Source organism: Delphinus delphis, chromosome 1 (assembly GCF_949987515.2).
Source record: "Delphinus delphis chromosome 1, mDelDel1.2, whole genome shotgun sequence".
Lineage (NCBI taxonomy): Eukaryota > Metazoa > Chordata > Mammalia > Artiodactyla > Delphinidae > Delphinus > Delphinus delphis.
Window position 1 is genome coordinate 7,272,964 of NC_082683.1, and position 13,059 is coordinate 7,286,022.

Sequence of the window (13,059 nt, forward strand, 5' to 3'; positions counted from 1 at the left end):
ATATTTCCAGCGGGAAGCACAGTGGGAGGCACAGTGTTTTGAGAATGGGTAGAAAGGAAGCCTTATGTTCGCGTCTAAAGCAAGAACTTTGGGACTTCCCTGGCGGTCCAGTGCTTAAGACTCGGTGCGTCCACTGCAGAGGGCACGGGTTCGATCCCTGGTCAGGGAACTAAGGTCCCATGTGCCACTCAGCCAATTAAAAAAAAAAAAAAGCCGAGCTTTAAAAGTGGACAGAAGTTCAGATCTTGGCTTTGACCCCTAACACATAATGACCCGGACGAGTTGCTTAACCTCTCTGAGCCTCCAGGTTTTCACCTGAAAATTGGGATAACAGTAGCTCTTTTACGGGATTGTCGTGAGGATTAGAAATAAGGAAAAACCTGTCGTTGGTAATGGGCATCCAAAGGTTGCTGTTTTTGCCAGTGGGTGAATGAGTCTTTGCCGCCCACACGGTAGGAGTGAATGGATTTTAAATGACAGGTATCTTTGTCGTAAGTCATTGAGGTTTGCTTGCATGCTAAGGTTTATTCAACCGCTATCTTATTTGACCCTCCCATGAATGATCTTTTTGGAATGCACGGGATGTGTATTAACAAATACCTACCGCCATGTTACAGATAAAGGTTGGGATCGCTTTGTCCTTCGTTATCAGCCTGCTCTTCTCAGATGTGCCCAAACCAGAAGGTTTAGTTTTTCCAGCTTTTTCTAACCCTTCAAGGTCTGAAGGAGCTTGGAGGACAGGGCTGAGGAGGGTGGAGGTGAGGTCTTCTGGTGAGGTCTGCCATCAAGTGGCCTTGGCCATGGCAGCAGGCTCTGGCTTGGCCCTGTCACCTGCAAGCTGCAGCGGCGGGACGGGGATGCCCAAGTGGGCAAGCTGCTCTGGAGGCAGCTGTCCCAGAAGCCCTTGTGCTGCAGGTTTGTGGGAAGATGGCTGGGCATCTGGCAGTGACCTTGACCCTCACGGACTGTGCTTCTCCAACTTTCCCACCCGCTCTTCCTGCCAGAGGAGATGGGATTCCGACCCTAGCCTGCAGCAACCCACCCCAACCGTGACCTTGCTTTGAAGCTTCAAGTTTTATTTTTAACACTAACATTAATTTTACATTCTATTCCACGATAATCCGTGTTTGTTTTGCTATGTGGACTATTCCTCCCTTACTTGAGTCAGATGGATGCTCTGGGAAGATGTTTATGTTTTTCCTGTGGCTTCCGCTACTCCCAGCCCAGTGCCTTCAACTATAGTTTGAAAAACATAGATTAAGGCAAAATAGCGATTAGATTAGACGCAAGTGTGACAAGAAATGTCTAGCTTCATAAGAGCCCTTTTATCCTATGTGATTCATTGGTTGAGTAACTGCAACTTTGGTTTACGTAGCTAATTAACATGCTACACCTCGAATCTAAGCATTTTATTTTAACTTAAAACATCAATGTACGTTGATGTACTGATGTAAGGCCAAGAGCTTTTGTTTGATCGGTTCATCATTCTTATATGAGGCGTATCGACCTTGTCCATTTTTATTCTTCTCCCCTATCTCTCTCTCTTTTTTAAATATTTATTTATTTATTTGTCTGCACCGGGTCTTAGTTGCGGCACACGGGATCTAGTTCCCTGACCAGGGATCGAACCTGGGCCCCCTGTATTGGGAGTGTGGAGTCTTAACCACTGGACCACCAGGGAAGTCCCTCTCCGCTATCTTTTACAGTTGCTTTGCTCAGTCTCATTCAACGGAAACTTTTGTTTTAGTGACTTGTCTTTATTATTTCTAAAGCAGTCAGTTCCGTCTTCATGGAAACAGCTCTTTCTTTTTTCACACCCGATTGCTTCCACTTATCCACTTACCATGTTGTGTCATTACAAAGGTGAACAGCTGGCGTGGGTGTATCTGGGCACAATCACAGCCAGCTCTTGCAGAGACCAGGACCTGGCAGCCTGGCACCCCGGGTGGTCAGCATGAGTGGTCAGGATGTCTTCAAGAGCAAATGCAGAGCACAGTTCCCCCGATTCTGCGAGGGAGAGGTCAGGTAAGACGTCGGAATCACAGAGCCTGGGCGAGAGGCGGGGTTTGACTTAGAACTCCCATCTCAACGACGCCAGCCCTTCACTCTGAGACGAGCACAACAAGCTCTAGAAGGGAGGCCTTTCACACCAGTTTCTTTTTCTGCAGATCCCATCAGCAGCATTTGTACTAATGAACCTTGCTATTGGCCAGCTCTGAATTGCCACCTTCATTGCTCTAACTTGCTGTCTTTTGTCTAATAATAATAATAACACAGACACTTCTGTAGCCCCCCACTCTGCTAGGCAGTGTTCTGGGCACTTTGAAAATACGAATTTATTCTTTTAGGCACTATTGCGATCTCTGTTTTACAGAAGGGGGAACTGAGGCACAGAAAGGTTTAGTAACTTCCGTAGGTATGACCCAGGAAGTGCTTAGGTATTACCTAGGCACTTCCTGGGTTGCCCGAGGAAGTGGCAGGGCCTGTTCCTAACCCCTGTCCTGTACTCTCTCCATATGTGGCCACCTATTTCCCAGGAGGAAGCATTTATTTGGGGCAGGGGAATCTGGATCCCAGGTGGGAGGAGGGCTGAGGCCTCCGGGAGTCCATTGGCTGTGCAGAGGAGCTGGGGTCCAGGCAGCCTTTCTCTTCTTGCTGGTCCTTTGTCTCTGGTGGAGCGTCTTCCTGGGATCTGTTCCTCTACAGAGAAGTACCAGGAGGGTGCAGCTTCCGGTACCCAGCGTGGCCCCAGCCTGCCCAGGTGGTGCCCATTCTCCCCCTCTGTCCAGAGGAAGCAGGGCCTGGCCTCTGAAATCTCAACTGCTTCCTTTCCCAACTCTTGAAACTTCTGTGGGAAGTCCACCTAAGGGTCCTCAAGCTAATGGATGACACAGTCAGGGCATTGGGACTCAGGTGTCTTCTTGACCAGTGGCCCCAGTCTGGTTCCTTTGCACTGACCCAGGAGAGGCAGTGTGGTACACTGGTAAGAGCAGGGCTCTGGAGTCAGCCTGGTTCAGATCTGCCTCTCCCATCACTAGCTGCGCAGCGTAACCTTGAGCCTCGCCCTCATCCTTTGTGAAACAGAGGGCCTGCCTTCAGGGCTACTCGTGATCATTAAATTCGAAAATGGACATAAGGCACCTAAAGTGCCTCATCGTGGTAGGTGCACAGTGATGGGAGCTGCTTGCTGTAGCCCCAAAGATGGGCCTGATAAGTGATGAAGAGGCTGCTGTTCTGAACTTATCCCAGAGGCTCCCAGGGCAGGAGCAGCCTGGAGACCTGGGAGTGGAAGGAAGAGGCTCGGGGGCACCTGCTAAGGAGAGATGGACCAGGTGATGGCTGATGGAATGAGATGTTCAGAGTTCTCTGTCATCCCCAAGGCCAACAGGTTGTCTGCAGATCTAGGGTTTCATGACAACAGGAGAGAAGGACACGTAAGCCCATGGCTGCGTGGAGAAGGAGGCTGGGGGCTGAGCCTGGGGAGGGGGCACCCAGGAGAATGGAGTAAACTGCCGAGTAGCTGGGACCCTTATGAGGGACACCCATCTCCATTGCCACCCTGAGTGTGTGTGTGTGTGTGTGTGTGTGTGTGTGTGTGTGTGTGTGAGTGACTTGTTTGGGATCAGGAGAGAAGAGAGGAAGTCGAGTTTGTAGCTTTAAAGGATATTAATTTCTTGGGGGTCTTGAGATTGGGGTGGTCTACATCTTCCAGGTATCATAGGCTGTGATTTTCCTAGAATATGCATGCGCATGTTTTTAATATATGTGCTATATGTTTTATAAGTGTGTGTGTGTGTGTATACTGTATAGATTTAATTGTACAGAATCAATACAAGCTACTTATGAAAAGTTTGTTAAAAATACAGCTTTGCCAAAGGAAGAAAAAAAAAATCTATCATCCACCTGCCCCAGAAATCCACCACTCAGTGGTTTCTAACCTTTTTCAGATTTTAAATCCTTTTGAAAATCTGCTGGGACTTCCCTGGTGGTCCAGTGGCAAAGGCTCCGTGCTCCCAATGCAGGGGGCCCGGGTCCGATCCCTGGTCAGGGAACTAGATCTCTCAGGCTGCAACTAAAGAGTTCACATGCCACAACTAAAGATCCCGCATGCCGCAAATTAAAAAAAGAAAAAAGAAAGGAAAATCCACTGAAAAATCTCAGACCTTCTCCCCAGAAAATGCTCCTAGGAGAACATTTGTGTGTATACTTTCGTTAGGTTCCCCGGGCCCCCAGGCTCACCCTAGACTCTGGGAGGGTGCAGTGAAGAGCTGTTTGGGTCCAACCGCTGGCTTCTTCACATTGTGAGACTCTGACTCCGAAACCAACCTCAGAGGCCAGAGAGAGATGGAAGATTCTGACCACCCCAAGGCCTCTGTGAGACACACTTGTTCAAAGTCTGCTTTGAAGCTGTTTCTGCTTCCAGTCTTGACCACCTCTTAGATACGATGTACAAGTGTGCTCTGTGTCGTTTAAGTCCTTCTCTTTGCCCTAAATTCACTGCTCCTTTTGGGGGCTTTCAGCCAGGACCGGCTTTCCTGCATCATTGGGTGACTCCCCTGTAGGATCGGTTCATTTGCGGAGCCCGCCTGTCTTTTGGGACAGTTGCATCCTGTGGGTTTGTGGGCCTCCCCCCGCCCGCTTCTGCGTGAAGGGCCTTGGCTTGGGTAGGTCGAAAAGCCAGCCCAGGAGAGCTGGGTGTCGACCATGGGTGGGTGGAATGGTCTCTGAGGGATGGGGGTCAGGGACATGTCCAGGCCTTGCATGTTGGGCTCCAGGCGGCTTGAGACCCTGTATGATGAACACACAGACCCCCTTTCACTGAGTGGGTGGGCTGGCGTAGACCACCCCACCCCATGGTGCCTGAGGCGTTGGTTAGCCTCCCTGAGACCTTAACATGTTCTCTGCTCCAGGCATGGGGGGGCCCCTCCACTTCTGAGAATCCCAAGGCTTTTCCCAGTCCTGTGGGGAGCCAGCCTCCCCTGGTGCCACTTCCCATTTTGGACAGTGACCTCGCCTGGTTTCCTCTCCCCCTTTTCTTTTTTTCTTCAAATTATTTATTATTTATGTATTTATTTATTTATTTTTGCCTGTGTTGGGTCTTCGTTGCTGCGCGTGGGCTTTCTTTGGTTGTGGTGAGCGGGGGCTACTCTTCCTTGCGGTGCGCAGGCTTCTCGTTGCGGTGGCTTCTCTTGTTGTGGAGCACGGGGGGCTTCAGTAGTTGTAGCGCATGGGCTCCAGTAGTTGTGGCTCGCGGGCTCTGGAGCGCAGGCTCAGTAGTTGTGGCACACGGGCTTAGTTGCTCCGCGACATGTGGGATCTTCCCGGACCAGGGCTCGAACCCAGGTCCCCTGCGTTGGCAGGCGGATTCTTAACCACTACGCCACCAAGGAAGCCCTCCTCTCCCCCTTTTCTAACACAGCAAGCTTTATTGAGATATAATTCACATGCCATAAAATTCATTTAAGGTACACAATTCAGTGGTTTCTTAATATACTTACAGAATTGTGCAGCCATCACCGTAATCTATTCTAGAACATGTTCATCACTCAAAAAAGAAACCTTGTACTCACTAGCAGTCACTCCCCAGTTCTTCCCAACCCCCCCTGCCCTAGACAACCACTGGTCTACTTTCTGTTTCTATGGACTTGCCTGTTCTGGACATTTCATACACATCAAATCATACAGGACGTGGTCTTCTGTGGCTGGCTTCTTTCACTCGGCCTGTTGCTGATTCTTTAGGAACGTGTCTGACTCATAATTACAGTGGAGGAGTTGTTTGTACTGACTGTTTATTCAGTCACAGGTATCGGACGGAGCCTCTGCTATACTAAGCCTGGAGCAGGTGCTGGGCCACACAGCAAGGAACACGGCAGCCTTTAGTGTATTAGTTATCTCCTGCTGTGTAACAAGTTATCCCAAAACTTAGCTTAAACAACAAACACTTACCATCTCCGTTTCTTTGGGTCAGAATCTGGGAGCAGCTAGGGCTGCAGGTTTTATGTGGCTGGAGGTACCTGCCAAGGTTTGGATGTGTCAGTTCCTTGCCATGTAGGCTGGCTTCTTCATAGAGCAGCTTGAGTGCCCTTACAACATGGCTGCTGGCTTAGCCCAGAGTTAAAGATGAGAGAAAGAGAAAAGAGAAAAAAAAAATAGATGAGAGAAAGAGACAAAGATTGCCCAAGACCGAAGCCCTACGGTCTTTTATAACCTAATCTAAAAGGTGACCTGGCATCACTCTGCCATATTCTTTTGGTCACAACCCTGCTATAATGTGGGTGGGGGAGCTGCACAAAGGTGTGACTACCAAGAAGGGCAAGTACCTGGATATAGTTTCATATAGAGAATGGTCCTCATATAGAGAATGGTCCTTATGAGATCCAGGACGCAGCGGGCTCGTTCATGAAGGGCTTACAGTGCTGCCTCTGAATGAGCTTTGGGTCACCTCTGAGTTCTCTGAGCTCCATGCTCTATTGAGGCCTCTTCCCTCTCCCCCTACTCTGTATTTGTAATTAGGGAGCTTGACATGTAATTATATATAGCCTTGAACTTGGTTGTACCAGATTTACCCACCTCTCTTAGAATAATTTTTACAGATTCTTTCTCCAGGTATTTGTGAATTCTGTTTGCATTTCTATCGAATGGGTGAGCCAGTTTTTGCATTTCCTTTCATTCCCGTTGTCAAGAAGGGTATTATTGGCTAGAACTGGCCCAGGACTCATCCCGGTGGTTTTGACCACTTCCCACCAGGGCACTGGGTCACATCATCTAACAGAGTCTCCGGAGACCCTTCCTTTTCCAAGTGGTCCATAAGATTGTCTTGAGGGGCAGGACTGGGTCATGATAAAATGGGCATATATCATGCATAAAAAAATCGACCCTAGGGCTTCCCTGGTGGCACAGTGGTTGAGAGTCCGCCTGCCGATGCAGGGGACACGGGTTCGTGCCCCGGTCCGGGAGGATCCCGCATGCCGTGGAGCGGCTGGGCCCGTGAGCCATGGCCGCTGAGCCTGTGCGTCCAGAGCCTGTGCTCCGCAACGGGAGAGGCCGCAACGGTGAGAGGCCCGTGTACCACAAAAAAAAAAAAAAAAAAAAATCGACCCTTGTGCCCTACAGGAGGTGGATGATTCATCGTTAGAAGCAGTTTTAGTTGTTGGTAGATGTGGGTTCTGATCCCTGCTCTGCCACTTATTGTGTAACTTTGGGTAAGTCTTGGGCCTCAGTTTCCTTAAGGAGATGATGATAATACCTACTTTGTGGGGTTCTTTTGATGATTTGATGAGATAAAGTCCCAGGTATGTACTGCTGCACAAACTACACCAAACTTAGAGATATAAAGTAACAAGTGTTTTTATTATGGGCATGGATTCCGTGGTCCAGGCACTCAGACAGGGCTGGACAGGACAGCTTGGCTGTGTTCTGTGGTGTCTGGGGTCAGCAGGGAAGACTCTCAAAGGGCTGCGGATTACTTGAACATGGGGTTGGGGGGGTGCTGGAATCACCTGGGAGTTTCTTCACTTGTCTAGTTGCCTGGGCAGGGATGACTCAAAGGCTGGACCCAGATGGGACTGCCAGCCTGAGTGCCTACACTGGCTTCTCTTTCTGGCTTTGGGCTTCCTCACAGCATGGCGGCTCTGGGTCACAGTTTCTTGATGCCAGAACTCCAACAACAAGCATGGGTGCTTGGTTCCAGACCAAAGTGGAAGCTGTATGACCTTTTATGACCTAAACTCTCAAGTCACTTAGCACCACTCCTGCTATACTCTCTTAGTCAAGGAAGTCAAAAGCCCACCCAGATTTCAGGGGAGGAGACATAGATGCCTTTTCTATGAGAATTGGCCACCATGTTTTAAAGCCTTCATGATAAATGTAAAAACATTTAGCATGATGACTGCCATGTTGTATGGGCCAGACCATGTTAGATGCCATTCCCTCTGCTGCTGCCCACTTTTTTTTTTCACACCTTTATCGGAGTATAAATGCTTTACAATGTTGTGTTAGTTTCTGCTGTACAACAAAGTGAATCAGCTGTATGTATTCATATATCCCCATATCCCCTCCGTCTTGAGCCTCCCTCCCACCCTCCCTATCCCATCCCTCTAGGTCATCACAAAGCATCGAGTTGATCTTGTGCTATGCAGCAGCTTCCCACTAGCCATCCATTTTACATTTGGTAGTGTATATATGGCCACGCTACTTTCTCACTTCATCCCAGCTTCCCCTTCCCCGCCCCGCCCCGTGTCCTCAAGTCCATTCTCTACGTCTGCGTCTTTATTCCTGCCCTGCCACTAGGTGCTGTCCACTTTGGTATCTCCCAGGTACTGACTGCTGTGATTGTGTGACTTACATAAGCCCCCTGCCCCCCGTCTTAACTAAATGATCTTTAAGCTGCAGCTTAGTAAATATGTTTAGTCTAATATTGCCAGATTCATTCTTTTTACCTTCTTCACGTTTGGACCCAACTTTTAAAAATTTCCTAGCCCTTAGTTGAATCTCCTTACCCTCAACGGCTTCTCAAACACATCTAGAGGTTTTCCCAAGGAGATTCGAGAAGGTCAGTTTCCCGAGTCCCCCAGGGTATCTTTCGTGAGCTTTGATGTGTGATTCACACGGTCCCCTGATGTTCCAGGCACCCTTTTTATCCCCTTACTCTAATTTTCTCAGAATAAAAATTCACAATTGACCTTTTCCAGAAACAGAGGAATAGCTTTTCTTCTCTAAAATGTATAAAAAAGTCTAAGACATCATGTCCTCCCACAAGGATCACATGCTAGAATTGGAAACCTAAGACTCACAGGAAACGTGGTGGAACGCAGGATATAACCAGGTGCCCCACTGTGAGGCCCGGCTGGTTAGCCCCCTACCTGTGCTGTCCCGTGGCTCCTTACCTCTACTGGCCAAGTCGGTGATGTCTGGTGGCTCTTCTTTTACAGGGGAGGATATGGCTCTGGAGAGATTAGGACACTCATCCAAAGGCAGATCTAACTCCAGGGCTGGCGCTCCTACCTTTCTTGGGGAGATTCCCTGCAAACACGCACGCTTTTGGGTTGACAGGTTGCATCGCAGACATGAGCATCACTTTTGAAATCTGTGCCTCCCCTCCCCCACCCCCAGATCACAAACTCTGGAAGCCTCAGTTCCGACAGCCTTTTTTGGTCTAAGCTTGGGGAATTAGCAAAAGAAAGGAGGAAGCCCCAGATTCTAATTAACTTTGCTTTTTAACTACAGATGAGCCACTTTTTGAGTTACCTGGGGGTGAGAGTCTCAAAGATTAATGAAAATATGTAAAGATGACAGGCAAGCAGGAGCCAGACACTCCTGTAATTAGGTTTCCTCATCCTTGTGCCTTGAGAGTAAAAAGATCAAGGGAACAAAAGGACAGGGGAATTATGTGAATAACTGTCTTCCGCCTTTGAGGAGGATAATTCTTCAGAGTCTTCCTGTTTTTCCCAATAGAACTTAAAACAAACATTTAACTGTTTGTTTTTTTGGTTGTTGTTAGTTTCATCTTTTTTTTTTTTCAACTGTAGCCTTTTTAGTCTTGTCCCTACTCAGCTTAATCTTATCTGACCACACCTAAAAATGCTATAGAAAAAGAAAAATGATTTTCCTTCTACCCTTCTAAGTTCTTGACTGAGGTCTCCCCACACCTGCCCTGTAGTAAAAAGACAGATTAACAGGAGAATAACAAATTTAAACACATGCATATGTATGGAAGCCCCCCAAAGATATGAGACTCAAAGAAGTCACCAGAGCAGAAAGCTTTTGTCTCTTTTAGACAATTAATTTGTGAAGAATTGACAAGACAAGGGGTTTGGGCTAGGGGTAGTAAGATGGTGAAGACCTTAACAAGGTTTGGGACTTCCCTGGTAGCGCAGTGGTTAAGAATCTGCCTGCCAATGCAGGGGATATGGGTTCAAGCCCTGGTGCAGAAAGATGCCACGTGCCACGGAGCAACTGAGCAATTGAGCCCGTGAGCCACAACTACTGAAGCCCACATGCCTAGAACCCATGCTCCACAACAAGAGAAGCCACCACAATGAGAAGCCCGCGCACTGCAAGGAAGAGTAGCCCCTGCTCTCCGCAACTAGAGAAAGCCCTGAGAGCAGCAATGAAGACCCAACGCAGCCAAAAATTAATTAATTAATTAATTTTTTTTTTTTTAAAGTTAACCGGGTTTGTTTGCACAGCCTCCTTGGCCCTAAACTCCCTGTCTCTGGTGGTTAGGGATGCCTTCTACCTCCTGGAACAGGGAAGATCCCTTTCACATGGGAGATTCACTTCCTGCTTTTAGGGGATAAAGAAGGTTCAGAGTGTCCTTTGTGCACTGGCTGTTTATCAACTCCTTTTAATTCAAAATAATCAATATGCCAAAGTGGCGTATTTAGGGTTTTCACATTCTGACCCCCTGCAATGCTGAGTGCCAGGTTTGAATTCGAAGAGCCAAGCAGAATTCCAGGAAGGTTGGAGGCTGGGATATCAGTGGGCAGCAGAGGGAAGCTGACATTTCATCACAGCGAGCTCACGTGGAAATGTCAGGATGGGGAGAAGGAGTGCCTCATGGAGCAGATCAACTCCCCTCTTACAGGTCTGTTGAATGTACCCAGGGTTCTCACGGGTGCGAGCAGAGGCTCTTCGGATTTCTTGCCTCAAGCTCGGGAGCTGCTTCTGGCAGGCGCTAGTAGAGGACTGGGAATCTAATTGCCCTATTCTTTCTAACAATGGTGAAACTAATTTATTTATCCACTAAACTAATTTCTTTATACCCTCACTATTATTTCAAAAAGGACTTAAGATCCCTTAGTTTGGAAGGAGGAGATCAGGAGACTTGGATTTTTCTTCCCTCTCTGCCAGGTTGCTGCATCTCTTTGTGTCTGTTTCCCATCTGTGAGAGCAAACACTTCTGAGTGGTTAGTATACACACCGGGCACTGTTATAGAGACTTTCCATGTGTCTGTATTAATTCACTTAATTCTCTCCCAAACAACTGATTACATTATGTATCATTTGGGAATTTGTCAGTGCAGTTCCAGTACATCTGTGAATACACACAGGATGACTTCTGTGGCTTTTGCCATTTCAAAGAATCTTGGCTTTTTCTCTTGGCTCCAGAGGAGAATAATACCCCAATTTGAACAGTGCTAATGGGGACCTTGTCTTTGAGCTTGACTTTCAACCAGACCCAGGCTGGAGAGAAAGGAAGTCTGCAGGATGGGGGGCCTGGGGCCGCCTATGGAGATGGGAACAGCCAAAGCCTGTCTGCCCCTTGGAAAATCTCTTTGGTGGCTTGGCCCTGTAGGGTCGTTATCCCTTCCTGGTTGGGGGTTGTTAGGGATACAACCCCTCCCCAGTCAGGATGGCAGTCTGAGAACCCCTCCTAGCCTCTGTCTGCCCATCCAAGGTCCAGCTGTGACCCTGAGGCTTATTTTTCATCCCGGGAAATCCCCTTCCTGTGGGTCAAGGGCGGTCCTGCCTCCCCCCACCCCCACGAGGTACCCCTCCCTACCCGGGCTGAGTCCGGGTTCGAGCCGCCAGCGTCCCCGGGAGTGAAGGTGGAGGTGGAGGAAGCCAGCTGGTGGAGCGCTGGGTTGGGTGCGGGGCGGTTCCCACCCAGTGGCCAGGCTCCGCCTTCTCCAGAGATGGTCGGCAAAGTGCACAGCCCGCTGCGCTGTGCGGGTAGAGAGTGAGGTTGAGTGTGAATGCGCACGAGTGCGTGTGTGTCTGTGGTCTCGGCGTCTGTGTCATTGTGTGTTTACATAGAGTAATTGTGTGTGTATCTTCGGTCTCTGTGTCTGAGTACTTGTGCGGGAGTGTGTGACTTCGTGCGTCATTGTGTGTGTCAATTTACCCGAGTGCGTGTGTGTGTGTGAACGTGCATGCTAGTGTGTGTTTTTGTGTGTGTGTGACATCCGGGGATGGGATACGGAGGGGGATCCTCCCATCCTGAACCCCCTCTCTCTTCTCCTCGAGGTGGCCGGGGCGCCCGGAACCCCGGCCCTGACAGGGGTGCTGGGGTTGGCGACGCAGAGCTCACCGAGGGTCCCGCGACCTCCCACGGCCGGGCCGCCTGGTCTGCGCATCCCAGGCTTTTTCAACATTCCCGGGAGCTCCTGGCTGAGTTTTTCTCCTGCCCTCTTCGCAGGCTCTAGGCGACGCTGGGGCGGAGGGAGGCTCTTTGGGCCGGATGGGCGGGCCCTGCCTTGGGCGCCTCACCTGGAACACTGGCTGGAGGCGGAGACATGCGGAGCAGTTGGGACCACCGAGGGCTGTGCCTCAGGCCACTTTGTTCTGCCCCACGTCTGCCCCGCTCGGGTGGGGTCCTTCTGGGGTCACTCTGAACCTCGCACTCCCCTCCTCCTCTTGCGCTCCACTGTGACACAGGTTGAAGTCCGGCTGTGGACCCGAAAGAACATTCGAGGGGACCTGGGACGTTGCAGGGCAAGAAGCATGTGGGCCCGGTACCAGTCCAAAGTGCTTCCAAAGCTAGCTCTGCTGCTGAGAGGCTGCGGGATTGGGTGCGGACGTGTGTGTGTCTGTGTGTGTGTGAGTTCCTTGCCCTCTGAGCTTCGGCTTCATTTACAACCCAAGGGAGAACAATACCCACTTTACAGTGTGATGCCTGGATGAAAACTGGAGCAAAGTGCAGGGGGATGACCGCGCTATTGCACGCACGCTCTGCCAGCACGCACAGTTCATTGTAATGAATAGGTGTATCGTGAAAGTCCCGGGTTAACCCATTTATTTTCTAAATCCGACATGTGAGGTAAACTCCGATGGAGAGGGAGGCCCAGCGGCTGGGGAACAGCCCGCACACTGGATTTGAGCACAGAGCCAGGGCCGGCCAGTTACTCAGGTGACCCCGGCTCCTGACAAGTGACACTGGTCCCTTGCCCCGCCCTTTCTGGTGATTCCCTGGGAACCCGGGAGAGGAAAGCAGGCGGACGACAGGCCCTGGCTCACTTGGCAGGTGGCATTTTCTATCCTCTGGTTACAAGGCCGAAGGGGGGGCCAAGGCCAGCGTGCGCAAGCCGTCCGGGGTCCAGCGGCGGCTGAGGTTCCCGA